Source organism: Aythya ferina (assembly GCF_964211825.1).
Source record: "Aythya ferina genome assembly, chromosome: 1".
NCBI classification, from domain to species: domain Eukaryota; kingdom Metazoa; phylum Chordata; class Aves; order Anseriformes; family Anatidae; genus Aythya; species Aythya ferina.
In genome coordinates, this window is record NC_140296.1 from 98009071 (window position 1) to 98023929 (window position 14859).

Sequence of the window (14859 nt, forward strand, 5' to 3'; positions counted from 1 at the left end):
TGCTTTTAGATTCTAAAGTAACAGAGGAAGATAAGAGGAGTGCATAACAGTCTCCAACCTTTGTGGTTTAGAGAAAATAGAAAATGATGGGTGAATGTTAACTTTTGGCATAAACTGCTAATGATAATGTTTTGTCATCTCAGTGATAAAAACTACAGAAAGAGACAAGAAAATCCAATTTAACTGAAATTCTCTTCATTTCTTTCTTGCTCTGCTTAACATTTTTCTGCATTCGAATAGCCACAATTGCTCTGTATTCTCACAAAAAGGAGAACGTAGCAGGCAGGATACATACTTGCAGATACAGTAATATGAGTAACGAAGTCCCTCTATATCGTCATTTTCACTGGAGTTACAATTTTGGTTTGTGATTATGCTGCAGTGATTTAGAAATGCAGGTAGAATTGCACTGGTTCCATAAAGGCTGTGTGCAGTCAGAATGATTTTTGTTGTTGCTTCCTCTGTGCTTTCTCTACCAAACCTTCACAGTTCACAATGCCTGTACCGATTGACAAAGTGCTGCTGCAATCACAAAATAATATTTTGCTGGGCTTTTGAATCGTTGCTGCACCCTGGTAATGTTTTTAATTGAGAACAGTGCTCCACTGTTGTGCCAGTCTAGCTCCCCAGGCAGGGCCAACAGCACAGCAGAGGCCTCGCAGGATTTTCTGTTTGCTATGTCTAGGGGAGCAGAGGGGCACCAGAGCAACCCTGTTCAAGGTGAGCGGCCCTGGCCTTCCACCTTCTCCCCAACACAGATGCTGGTTGCCCTGAGCAGCAGCGGGGACCGCGCCACCGCACCCACAGTGCCCCGAGACAGGACAAGTCAGGCAGGATGCACCCATGGCAGTATTTTCCCAGTTGGTTTGTGCCGTGCTTCCAGGCAGTTAACCTGCTGCTACGATGGAGTGCGTTCAGCTCAGTGTTTTAAAATGGCAGATATCCAGGATCTTGGATATATTTCATGACTTCAAAGAAAGACGTTTCTGCTCTCCTTCCCAGTCACATCCTTAAGCTCATGATGACAGCATCATGAGTGGGGTAGCCAGAGATGTGTATGGGCGAGGGCCTGATGTCGGGTCCACGGCAGTCCTCAGGGAGAAAAACCCTGACCTGGTGGCTCCTGGGACCCTGCGCCTGCTGACCTGCCTGCTTCAGGCTGCCAAAAGCTGTGTCTTCCCCCTTCCTTTCCAGCCGCTCTAACACCACTGACATTACCATCCTCCCCATGCTGCTACGTCGTCTTCACTGGCACTCCTCAAGAGGAAGGCTTAGCGAGTAAAGGTGTATGTGTCCTGGCATCATCGAGGGGAAAGTGTCTGAGTCCTTATCTTGCCCATTTGCAGTCTCTTCTCTTGTTCTTCTCCCCTTCAAAAAGTTAGTCTTGTGGCTGGCCTTCCTTATCTCCATATTGCCAATTCAACAAATGTGCAGAAAGTGCAGCTACCCGTGTGCAAGTGTCTTCCTTCTAAAATGCTGCATTAGGAGCTATATGTCCAAGGTGAAATGAATTTACACACTAGGTCTGTTATTTTTGTAATTAGACATAATTTTATTTTTTTTTTGAGTAAGATTGATTTCAGGACACCTTCATATTCAAATGTACAAGTGCTTCTTTTGCCCTGTAACCATGTTGAGTTTGAAAACCTTTAGCAAGTTATATTTACAGAGTATGCCTGTATTTCCAAGTAGACCATGATCCTTTTTTTCTTTAAAGTTTAAGCAACTCACAGAAATAAAACATTTTTTAGCAATGTAAAATTGTTACTACAGGTTATCCAATAGGAGGAGGAATATTATGCCACGGACGATAAATGTATTTGCAATGTGAAACCAGATTATGCTTTTACTGCGGTGGGATTATAGACCATTAATATATTCAGTCTCTTAAAGCATTACAAACGTTTTTGCAAAAGTTACATGTATGACCCAGGGAACACCACTGTGCATTATTTTAGTACATCATAGTTGGGTGGATGTTCAAATATCTCAGAAGGCTGTGAGATGACAAGAAAGGGTTCATTGCAGAGGGTCTTGCTGCTCCCTCTGTGCCGAGCCGGGGCAGCCTGAGCAGCTCTCAGCCTGTTGTGAGCCAGCAGTGCTGGGGGCTGGGGACGGCGGACGGAGGGCAGGAGCAGGCCAAGGCACTTGGCAGCTCTGCAGGTTGGCCGTGGCTCTGCCTGATAGAGAGGCAGCACAGCGGCTGCCGTGGGATCCTGGGATCAGCTGTGCTGTAAGCCTTCCCCAAAGCAGTAGCTTTTCCCTTCCTTGCAGCTGCAGCCCCAGAGCCCTTGGCATAGGCGGTGAAGGCACACGGGCAGCTCACTGGAACAGAGTTCAGTCCCAAGGGGCTCCTCCATGTCTTCACATCTCACTGCAAGACCTACATCCTGAATTAAAGGCAGAGTATACTAGGCAGGTGAATGCATTTTATTTTTTTTTTAGATGCCTAGCATTGTGGAGGCTTTTATTTAGGCACAGTAACTTCCAAGGAGATCAAAATATGCTAAAGCGATACCTGGATTTTTTAGTTACAGACACACGGTGTGGGTCAGCACAGCAAATGATTCTCAAATGCAGGCTGTAAAATTGCGTACTGGTACCCTTTGCAAAGTTATGCCTACCGGCGTGTGCTCCTGACAAGTCTGTCCCTGAGTGTAACAGGTCTCCCGGGGGGTGAGAATTGCGAGTTCTCAGCCTTTCCTTTCCACTCTGATATACTGAATCTTATGTGTCAACATTATACACTTCTGAAGCATTGAAGGAGTGTTGTAAAGAAAAAGAATCCATAGAAATAATGAAACTTTTTTTTTTTTTTTTTTTGTTAGGAAGAACAGTGATGTAAAAAAGCTGTTACACTTGGTTGGAGCAGGGTGGGGGGAGTACGGAAGAAGGTTAAGTTTAGAAAACCCAACCTAATCGTGCAGCTCAATGTTTGCAACCTATGAAAATATTTATGACAGAATTGAAAGGCTGACAGATCACAGTTGAAATAGCTTTTTGTGATCTCAGAGTATGGCTGAAGAAGCCATGAGTATTTGACTATAATAATCATGTGTTAACAGTAGGAAAGAAACAAATATTGGAAAGGAATTCCAAATACTTGTGAGGTACCTTATTTGGGGTTTATACATTAGTTCACTAAATTCCAGTTCCCAGGCCAGTAATCATGATTGTTAATGTGTATCTTTTATGACTTTCAGAGCAAGAGAAGCCAACTTTAGGAGCATGCTCATACCCTCAGTGGTAAGTACCCTAACTGCAATCAAGTTTATTACATTTTTGTAGAGTAGAGGTCTTTTCGAGACCACACTTGCTGCAGCTTAGTCACAACAGCTTCAAATGCCGTTCTGCAATAATAGGGTAGTAATGTGATATACTCTATAATGAAAATCAGTGTAAAGCACAGGTGGTTGCTGGTATTTGTGTGGTCAGATATAAAAGCTTCACTATGGGTACAAGCTACTGCTTTCCCACTTGAGGAAAGTATAATTAAAAGTGGTTTCCAGATGTGCTGGCCCACATCTGCCATTTCTAAAAGTGAATTTTGCAAATGCAAACTGAACTATGTTACATTCATCATTATAAAGCTGTTGATGGGGTTTCAGATAATGAAAAAGTTGGGAGCATCAGTATCCCTGCTGTAAAACTGAGGTGTCTTTAAACAACAGATACTAGCTTCTTATGTTTCTGTTGTGTTCTTAGGGTTTCTATAATAAGTTCATAGCTGAGCTGTGGCAAATATGCAAAATCTATCTGGACACAAATTAACATTTATTTCATGGAGAGATGAGAGGTGGTGGGTTCCTTGCTAGTTACTAAATTTGCTACCAGAAAGGTGCAGTAAGGTGTTTTTGTTGTTATTGTTATTTTCTTTTCCTTGCAATACAGAGAAATAAATGGCATCCTAAAGCATTAGACTTCAGTTCATTTATCCTAATTTTCAAGTCTGGACATGTAAAATGCATCTTCTAATTTTGCCTGTGTCTACAGATATGTAAATAGTTGGAAAATGAGAAAAATATGCTGAAAAATGACCTTTAATTTGTCTCAAAACAGAAAACAGAAGGAACTCTATAGTTTATGTAATGCATCCTTAGTTGAACTATCTGGGAAAAAAATTAGAAAAAAAATCAGAAAAGGTGGTAGGATTTATAAAATTGTTGAGAGAAGATTGCAGCTCTTTTGATTTATCTAAATATAGATTTTTAGGACAAAATGTTTGTCCTAATATCCATGTAATTTCATTAGAGCTGGTATTTGCCCTAGAAATCTTGTTAAAATAAACCCCCCTGTTTCAGAAGAAAGTTTTTGCAACTCCAGAAGTTGTAGTTGCTCCTGCTGTTTGGAACAAGCTTCACGGAAGAAAGCTGTGCCTGTCATCTTCGTAGCAGTGCTTGTTTTAGCACTGTTCACTTACTGATCCCTGTGTCTTCCAGTGAATTTTGAAAAATAAAGGTTGGGTCCTACCTTTCTGAGTATCTTGGACTATTGAACAGGCGGCTAAATAGTGAGAGAAGGTTTTGTACAATACTATGTGTGATAACGCCTGACCTTTACATGCATTTTCTTTATTTACTTCTGCAGATGTGAATTCTTGTCAAGTGAGAGTCTGATCATTTTATTTTAGGGAAATACCAAGATAAATTAAATGTTTTTTGGGTGTTTCCTCTTACTTGGAATTTTCTGCATGGAAGTCACTTTCTTATTTAAATCTCTCTTTCTTGACTAAGCAAAATTAAAAGGCTCTTATGAAGTGCATAACTATTGGAATATTTTGGTGAAGGTTGAATTAGTCAGAAAAACAGAAAAACAGCTGCTTGGATAAAATAATTTTTAAAATAAGCTTTTACATCTAGCCTGTACTGATTTATTTATTTATTTATTTATTTATTTGGGAGAAGGGGGAAGAGGACAGTAATTTCTCAGTATAAAATATTGAAAGTTCTTGCAAAGGCATTGACAGATTCAGCGAGAGGACACTCACAATGAAAATTTGGTAGCAAACATAGTAAATTGTCCTACACTTTGTTCTTTTCTGTAATAATTCAGTGAAGTCCTAGTGCTAGTAAATGAGAGTGTTCTGGCTTGAATATTTTCACCTCAGGGATGGAGGGTCCAGAACAGCACATAGCATCTGATGTGCCTGGGGCATCTTGAAGATACAGTGAAACACATAATCAATAAGCAGGATATTAGTAACTGCAGAGTAAAACAGTGATTCCAGTGGTATTCTTTGCTAGTAAAGCAGATCTTTTTTTTTACATTGTAGTAACTATGTAAATTATAAATATTCTGTCTTGATACAAAGGCTTCAATTTGTGTTACCAGTGCAGTGACTGTGTATTTACTAACATACACACATACATTTAATATTACATCACATTTATATAAATTGCCATTTGCCCAGAAGGTAGAATTTTAGCACACAACTGTTATAATTCCTTTTAATTTCTGGCAAAATGCCATTCAACATCAAGCTTAGAATTTTCTACAAAACTGCAGATATTCAGATGTGAAAATGTGCTAAATAAACACTACCTATGCACTTAATTCACAGTATGTTGCAATTAAGACTTGCTAGTGATTACTCCTCTGAATTGGTTCTTCACGTCAGAGATCAGCCCCTGCCAGCTCCACAACCTAGCTCGCGTTTTTGTGCATTACATTTTTTATATAATGAGTCAGTTTTTGCAGGACCTCTGAGTAAGACTAAATAAGTAGCTCACTAAAAAGCAGATTCTTTAGATAGTGGGAGGTTTACATCCTTGCTACCCACAGAATTCCAAGTACTTGTTGATTAATCGTGTTTTTATTAGTTGAAAAGTGAAATACTGACCTGATAGGGGAGATGTCAAAAGCCTTTTTGGGCTGTGCATCAAAGGTCATGATCAAGATAGTGTATTGGAAGGCAGAGAAGCTGCCTTGACTGATAAAAGCAGAAGACAATGCAACAGGGACAGATCCCCCCTCAAGTGCAACAAACCTGACGACTGTACTCAAAACATCTGAGGCAATACCCTCCTGCTGTATAAACCACTGACAGATACAGAGGGCAATATTGTAAGAGGACAGTGACGTGGTAACTTTGAGTGGAGAAACACTGTGAACTGAACAACTGCACGGCTCTGGGGATATATCCTATATCATATTTGTTTGTAGTATTCCAGAATGAAACAAGTGCAATGCACCCTATTTCATCCAGAATAAATTTGAAAAGACCTGCTTTATCTTGCATTTTATCTTCATTGAGAATATTTTTTGCCTTGTTCCTGAGTTTAATACTGTCTTTTAAATCTTACCAGCATCTCTTATGTCTTCCACATACCTATTCTTCACCTTAAGTTAGAGACTATTGTTTGTGGCTTCACAATCTGCTGCTATAATCTTAGAAATAGTTGAGTAAGGCCTTGAAAAAAAGCAAGCCACAGAAACAGAAAAGTTCTTAAATTTTAAGACGTTTTTGAAATTAAAATATCCCTAATAATGAAAAATACAAGGAGGAGAAAAAAAGATACACTCAAAGTATTTCTTTAAAAAATCTTCAAAATTTTTAATGTATTGACTTTTAAATGGCTTTACAGAACTTGAAGATGGATCAGAAATAATTATGTTGAGTGTCAACAATTCTTGATGCTTAAGAAATTTCTCATCTCTGAAATAGTAACAAAAAGATGAAATATTGGTTATTTTATAAGCAAAGGTCAGGGGAAAGGTTAATTAAATCAACTTTAATATTTAATATTAGTAATTTTGAAATACTTTATTTTGGATGAGGCCTTGGGTGACCTAATCTAGTGGGTGACATCCCTGCCCATGACAGGGGGGAATTAGTTGATCTTTAATGTGCCTTCCAACCCGAGCCATTCTATGGTTCTGTGATTTTGATTTATTTTTCTACACATCTATATTAGCATTTGGAAAAAAAAAATCATTTTGAACTTCAAATCAGAAGTTTTTCATGTTCATAATGCCTAAATGTAGTATTTCAACAATTTCAAAACTGTCTGCTTCTTCAAGGGAAAATGAATTGACACATATCCCTGCAAATAACTTTGCTTATAATGAACCAACCTTTTCTGGGGGAAGATTGTCTAAAATGTTTCCTGTTAACCATATCATGTGACAAATCTATTATGAATTCTTTACTTCTTTAATCTTTGTGTTTTGTGGCTTTGTGCAGTGTGAAACATGAACAGATTATCAATTTGAGAGGTGAGTTTTCTTGTTCCTTTTTAGAAAGAATGAAGTAGGTGGCAAGACATACGCAGTCTAACCCAAACACTTTGACTGTGGATAAGCCTCATTTACTCATGTCAATTAGACCACCAAAACCACTGAAAGCTGGATGCTTACTGATTCTCAAGGTCATCATTTGTTACAGCACTGCAAATATGGCGTAATAAAAATATAATAAACCATATTTGCAGTGGTGTAAGCCATTGTGCTGCAAATAAGGTTGAATACAGCCATGCCCTAACTTACTGCCCCAAGGCTCTATGTCCTTCAGTTGTCCCCTGGTGTCCAGGATACCTGTGAGGTGCCCAAGTCTGCAGCCTGCAGGGAGAGGAGCAGCAGGACTGGGTCCTTGGGAGACCAAAGGTGGTCGCCACCAGCTACTGTCTGTGGGACTAAAGTAGTGAGAGTCCTCCCTGTGTCAGACCTTCATTTAACTGGGCTACAATTCCTTCATGTTCTGCTGTTCCCTAAGAGCATCCTGATGTTTAAGGAAAGCTTAAAGAGACAACTTTTAATATGGTCGTCATTCGAATGGATTTTACCGCTGTTTTATGATTTTTTTATGAGAGGACATCTGCTCAGTGCCAGACAGAGACATAGGCATTATGCCTTCTATTCTTGTGCAAGGTTGTCAGTTGTGGCACTAGCACCGAAGACCAATACACCCCTTCCTCACCTGTTTTGCTAAAACCATCTCTACAGTCCTTCCTAATCAAATGTATCAGAACCAAGATTATTTCTGATCAGTGCTGATTCATCCAACACCCTCTCTGCTAGAGACATAGGAGATCAAATATGTTCTAAATATTTATAACTTGCAGTTTTCTGTCATGCAACTAGAAAAGCTTTTTATTTTGAGCTATCCAGTCTCAGTACTGGCTTCCAAATTCAGATGATTAAAGGGATATTGTAAGTCTCTGAGAAATAAGCCTTAGCCACTTAGGAACAAGGTGTGAGTTTCTCTCTCTGTCAGTAGTTCAGTTTAAATGCCCGTCGGCATAAAGAGTGCAGTTGCTGTTGACAGACGCTCGCTGCTTAGCTGTGAGCATCTTGTTTGTCTGGTGTGCGATATCCTGCTTTGGGCTTTGTACTGTGAGAATGAAGCAGAGAACAATGATGATAATCAGAGGTCTCGAAGATCTGATTTACAAGTAAAGTTTGGAGACACTATACAAATGTGTTAGGAATGACAGGAGTAACTGGTGCTGCCTTGGGGCAACGTGGTGGACTAGATGATCCCTTGTGATCTCTTCAGCTTGTCTGCCCATTCCCTCCATCATTTCCCCCATTCTCCTTCTACTTCTCCCCTCACTCCAACCCACCAGACACAACACACACAGTTTTCTAACATTTCAGGGAGAAATTGTGCACGGAGCTTCTGGTGATTCAGCTTATAAAGAGTCAGCAAAATTTAACTTATTTCATTAAGATAATATTTGATGTCTGGCAGACTGATCTGTAGGGGAAAAGCTGCTATAGTCGGTGGCATTTGGGAAAGTAATTCTCTTCAGCTTCTATCATGGCTCCTTTTTGCAATTGCATTTCATGGTGTTGTGCCTGAATACCTGAGGCGCTTTCTGAAATGAGAAGGAACAACCCTCCTGGAGCTCTTGGTCCAGGAGAAAATTCTCTGTCCTCTGTTTTTTCTCTTTCCTTAGGTCCATTGTACCCAGAAACATCTGACCTGTCCCACTGAAAATTCAATGGGAAAGCCCCAGTTCAGTAATGTTTAAATAAAGGGGAGTACTTACTAGCAAACTGGGGCATAGATGGAAAAAAATAACAAACAAGCAAAACCCTTGTAAACCATAAGTTGTTTCAGGATGGCAGCTTCCTAAATGGCTAAATATATATCTATGGGATGCCCCTGTTATATAATAGGATATAATATATATCTTATATAAAATATATATGTAACATATAATAGGATAAATGAAGGTAAATTGGGTTTTGAGTATTTTGGTAATTTAGTTTGGATTTTACTTTAACCTTTTCCTACTACTGAAAGAAATAAAAGTATACAGTTCTGAGAATCTCTGTTTAATATTAAGTAAATCATTTAGCACATACAAAAGATAAGTCCATGGAGGTTGGGTTTGCCAATTCAACATACTATGAAAAGCTTACAGAACATGTAAATGACACACTTGTGATAAAAAATGGCAGACTGCAAAGTCTTGTGGCAGTTGCAGCCACAGAGGACTACAGGATTTTCCTGTAAAAGATGAGGGATATTGGGCATGGACAAATGCATCAAATGGCATGAAAGTAATATAGGTAGATAGGTAATTTCTTGTCAAAGGTGTTCAAAGTAATGGCTGGATTCTCTCTGTAGATGTGATTATGGGAGTTTGTAAGGCAGAATGTGTCATACCATCATGAAAAATGCCTGTCTGCTTCCTTCTGAGAAAATAGGTGTGTCAGTCATGATGGACTGATTGTTTGCCATAATGCTCCACAAGGCAAGCAAGGCTAGGGATTCTAGCAAGCAAATTCAGGTAGAAGCAGGTTTACATAATATATACAAAATTACTAGAGACTATCAGTGTACTGAAAAGTAGGTGTTCACTAAAATCATACTTAATAAATAATTTCAAAGGCTTCAAATTTCAAAATAAGTAATTATTTATACTTGTAGAAACACCTAAATAACGTAAAAAGATGACGAACCTATCATCATGGTTCCTGGTCCATAGTTGGAGGTAGGTTTGATAAAATTTATCTGGGTAGAGATTTACAGTTTGTACCAAAAAAGTCAAGAAGAACTTGGGAAAATGGATTTTCTAGTGAGTGACAGTACTTTTAGTCAGTGAAATTCATCTGAGTGACATGGACTTTGAAAATGCACTCTACTTTTTACATCCTCAGGTAAAAAAAAATATCTACTCCCTTGGGTATGGTTAACAAAGAAAAAGAAAAATTTTTGCAGGCATTAGGAACAGGGAAAACCTCACTTTCTACAGTGTTTATATCATCTACTTTTAAGTTGTAGAAGAGAGTGTAGTTGCCTGTTTCTCTCCATAAACTGATGCCTTATCAGCCTCAGTCCTCCCATGTTTTTCCATGGTGTACCTTTAGCTTTTTACTGCTGGATTCAACACACCCTTTTTTTTGCAGGTTTTCTACGGTGTGCTTGATATTGTCTGTACTAAAGACTATTGTATTGTCTTTTCTGCTGTGTGGTTGGTCTGCTGATGGGCTGAAGATCATCTTTTTCAACATCTCAAAGATGATAAATGAGAGAGAAGGAATGAAAGGACTAATGCAGGAATTAAGTGGTGTCTGGCCTTTCTGTTGCCCTTTCATGCTGGGGTTTCATTTCATTCAAAGAATCACTCATCTTCTGAGCACAAAACAATTTTTTATTTTTATTTTTTTCTGGTAAATGGTTGTTTACATATTTCTTTAAAATATTATGAAACTGGCAATAACTGTTATTGCCAAAAATCCTGTGGAGGATCACTATGATAGGAATCAGAATTTGAAAATCTGAGCTTGAAGTGGGAATTTAAATAGTATCAATAGTATCAATAAAATATATATTGGACAGATTTGTGATGAGATTGTGGAAACTGAGGAGCAGAAAATAAAAGAAATACAGGTCTGTCATGACCTGAAGTTATGAAAAAGAGAGGTAGAAGAGACGTTACAAGGAGGTATGATAATACTAGATAAGATTCTGAAGTTTTCAGAGTACACCCAAATCAAAACTCTCTGGTATCTGACATTTTGTCTGTAACAAATATCACAGCATTCCAGCTGAGAAGTGTATGTTAAAAAATCTGTTTTAAGCCAATGAAATAATTTGATAGAGTGTGTTTAAAGTAATGAGCCAGTAAAGAGTGAGGTATCTATGATGCCATATAGAATGAGAGCTCACAGCTTTAGGGAGATGGCTGATGTACAGCTATAAGATTTGAGTAACTGATGGGTGGAATCTGTAGGGAGACTGCTGCTTCACCCCATCTGTAAGGTAGCACTCATAGAAAACAATGCCGAATGGCATTTTTAGTGTTAAGAACCCCTCCACACTCTTTCTTTTCCTCCAAATCTTAAGCTAAATGTCAGCATTACTTGCACATACACGATTTTAAAAATGTTATGGAGTGAGTTGTGTCGTCTCAGAGGAACATATCTTCCAGTGCTACCAAAGTCCTCCTTATATGCAACGCAGGTAATGAGGCAGGACTGAGAGCAGGAAAACTCAGGGGAAATACATGAAATAATACTTGAAAAAAAAATAATAATCTACCAAACAGAAGGGAAAAAGGGCCTTAGAGAAAGGGTAGCATCAGGGCCCATTATCCTAGAATTACAATACTGGTTCAGCAGTTTTATGTTTATTTTCCAGTCATGTACGCTCCTTTCTGTTTTTCTTCTTGATAGCTGTACACACTCAAAGCCTCACAGTTGAAACAAGAAAACAGACTCTGAAGTTTTTGTTCAGTTGACTTTTTAAAAACAGATCTCTTCTCAGCAGTTTAATATCATGAAAGTTAGCCAAATGGACTATATTGGATTGCGTGCATCATACCCTGGTGGAAAATATACCAGAATACAGTTCCAAAGACATATTGCCAGCACATTACTCGGGAAAAAGTTAGGAAAGAATAGTGGTCTTGTTATACAGATGTTTTTTGACTTATTTGGGGCTACTGATGATGAAACACTTCTGTCTATACCTCCAAGAACATCCAAGTGGAGAGAAAGGGATTTTCACCACCTTATTTACAGCAAGCTAACAAAAATCCTCGCTGAAGTTCAGATGAACTTGGGGCTGAAATTAAGAATTCAGTTTTAATTTGTTTTCCCAAATCTTTCTATGAGATTTTTTTTCCTGTTTTCCTCACTAACTCATTTAACTATTACACTTTATTCTTTTAAGTTTTTCCTTAGAGCTCTGCCTTAAAAAATAACAAATCACTCACAATGTTGCAATATAGGTCTGTTTTGATTGAAAGTTGCACAGGCATCACACATGGATTACTTCTATTGGCTACCTCTTCATTTTCAAATCCAAACAGAAAGTTGCTTTTCTGGATTTCAATACTCTCCAGTGCTACAGTACTACTTTGGGTCATCTCTGTTTTGTCAGTCACTTTTCGTTGTGGTCAGTTATGTTTAGCTCCTTCCTATTGCTCATTTCCTGTGTTGTTCCTGCTTCTTTTTCATCATTTGAAACCCAGAGCATCCTTTACATCATGCACTCAGTAAAGATACATCTTTTCACGCTACTTGCCTTTGATTGTTGTTTTTGTAAAGCTTTTGCTAATACTGGTTAGAAGTCATAGTGCTTTTTTTTTTTTTTTTTTTTTTTTTTGTAAAAAAAAGAAAAGAAAAAAGATGTGGCATCATGTCATAAGTTTCTTGAGTTAAGTTGTTCCAAGTTTATATTTACACTAGTGATTAAATGAGATCCTCGTTGTTTGTTTTTTGTTGTTGTTTTGTTGTTGGTGGTGTTCTTTTACAGTGCAGGGCTTTAGCTCAGCTGGGTCTGCCTTTACCCAAAAAGCATAGCATTTCCTAACAGTTTGCATTAATTCCTTATTCTTACATTTCAGTCTTAGCTTCTGAAGAGTTTCCTTTGTTTTCCCTGACAGGTAGTCTACCTACTGTGCCCCCAGTGTTGGCAGACAGCAAGCAGAAATTAATGGTCATTTATTGGAATCCTTTGACTTCATGATATGGTGACTTTGACTGGTTCTCAGGAATCCATTCTTTGAGAATTTGGGTGTTATTCCCATCACTGAATGTAAAAAGACAATTCAGAAACAGAGGCAATCAGAATTCCTCTCTGGAAAAGCCCCTGTTTCTCCTTTGATGTGCACAGAAACTTGTCTTCAACTGCAGGTGAGTTAGGTAACAAGTCAAGAAACTGGAAAATCACTACCCTTTGTCTTGAGCTCTTATACTGTGGGTACTAAGCTTGGTGAAAGTCTGAGGATGAATCTCATAATTGGTCTGAAGCAAACTTGAAAATGCCTACTTTAGTCTCTTCTCCAAGGTTTGAAATACTGATCAGTCTTTTTATGCTTTGAAATTTGCATCACTTTTTCATTATGGACTATGTGACTTCTAATAATAATCCTTTTGTATTTTAAGCTAGGAAGATCAAGTCTTACGTCCCAGTCCCATGACCATATTACCCTATGATACTTGCTGAAAGTTTGTACATTGACAAATTCTCACTTATATATCTGGAGATATGTTTTAATTTTATTCCTGGAGATCAACTCTTAAATCATTACAGCTTTTGTTATAAATTTAAGAAAATGTCAATATCTAAAGTATGAAGATAAATATACACAGTTCAGTGCTCATCATAAGAAAAATGCAAAAGGTACCACCTTTGAGGGTGTATTTCAGACAATAACCTAAACATAAAAAAAAAAGAGAGTTGATTGTACTCAGAGGGTTGTTCTTTACTCTTCTCACAGTACATAAAGTTCACTCCTATTTTTCCCTGCTCATTATGAATACGCAAATGGCATTTTACAAAACCTACCTCAATGAATCATTCTAAACGCCAGGTAGACCTTATATGAAGACATCTATTATATATCAGAGAGAAAGACTGGAGGTGACAAGCAGACATGGTCTGAAATGCCCTTGTGTAGCTAAAGAATGGCATTTCATAGCAAGTCGGCCTCATTGGAAGCTGTGAGCGCAAGTATTTGCAATATCTTTACACAGCATCTCTCTCAAGGCACAAGGATTCTCTGTTTCTTTGAAATAAGCTGTCATACTACTTGAAAAGAATTATCTAGTATTTCATTACTGTGATGTGAAAAAATGTATATATTTAAAGAAGTGTTTTTTCATTAGGCCTATAGGTGGAAGATAAAGACGAACAAAACTCTGATAGGTACAGGTTGGGGTAAATCATGCATTATAAACTACTGTTGCAAAATGATAAAGGAAACCATATAAATCTGTGAATGTGGCAGGCAAACTGTACTCTTGGAAAATTATTGAGCCACTGAGATATAGAAATGTATTACTTCAGCACTATTTACTTGATTATTTTTTTTTTCTCATAAAAGTCAGCGTTTTTGAGTTTAAAACAACCAGTATCCTGATCTTATCACATGGACCATGTCTGTTGGAAGGAAAATCAGCACAAATTTTAGGAAATGTTTCTTTTTTTTTATTATTTTTATTTTATTTTTTTCTATTTTACAGTACATTGTCATACTCTACAAGATGACTGTGAAATTGTACAATGCTTATACTCACAGGTACAGTAAACTGCATGCTAGGGTTGTAGGTGGAACTTGACGACCTATAGCTGTACTGTACTAAGTTTTAATAAATCCTGTAGCAATAATGAAAAATGATCTGTTCTTTCATGGCAAAACATGGTTCTGGGATTTCGGTATGTTGAGCAGCATTGGCTTCACAAGCAACCATGTGTTTTTGATTCAGCAGTCTTAATTACAGGAAATTTAATGATAATGAATACTAACAAAGAATAAATCAAAAAAAAAAAAAAAAAGACAAAGTAGAACTTAGTTTCCATCTAAAGGAAAGAAATATTTTGGTAATAAATTGGTGCCTTTACACTGGAAAATTCATTTGTTGTACTTACAGCATATATGCTAACTGTTAGCAGTTGTCCTT

General features: G+C 37.8%; 1 protein-coding gene across 9 annotated transcripts in view; it reads left to right on the forward strand.

Moving 5' to 3' along the window:
* Window positions 1-14859, forward strand: part of LOC311433151 (uncharacterized protein) — a 313366-nt gene that overhangs the window by 134797 nt on the left and 163710 nt on the right. For 3 of the 9 annotated variants that reach the window (XR_014690587.1, XR_014690592.1, XM_084511961.1), the window contains 3 exons: window positions 3204-3246; window positions 12840-13089; window positions 14422-14477. The exons of 1 other annotated variant lie outside the window; for it this stretch is intronic. The gene's annotated coding sequence lies outside the window, so the exon portion shown is untranslated. The remainder of the gene's footprint in view (window positions 1-3203; window positions 3247-12839; window positions 13090-14421; window positions 14478-14859) is intronic. 5 more of the 9 variants (XR_014690588.1, XR_014690590.1, XR_014690595.1 and 2 more) reach the window with 2 other exon arrangements.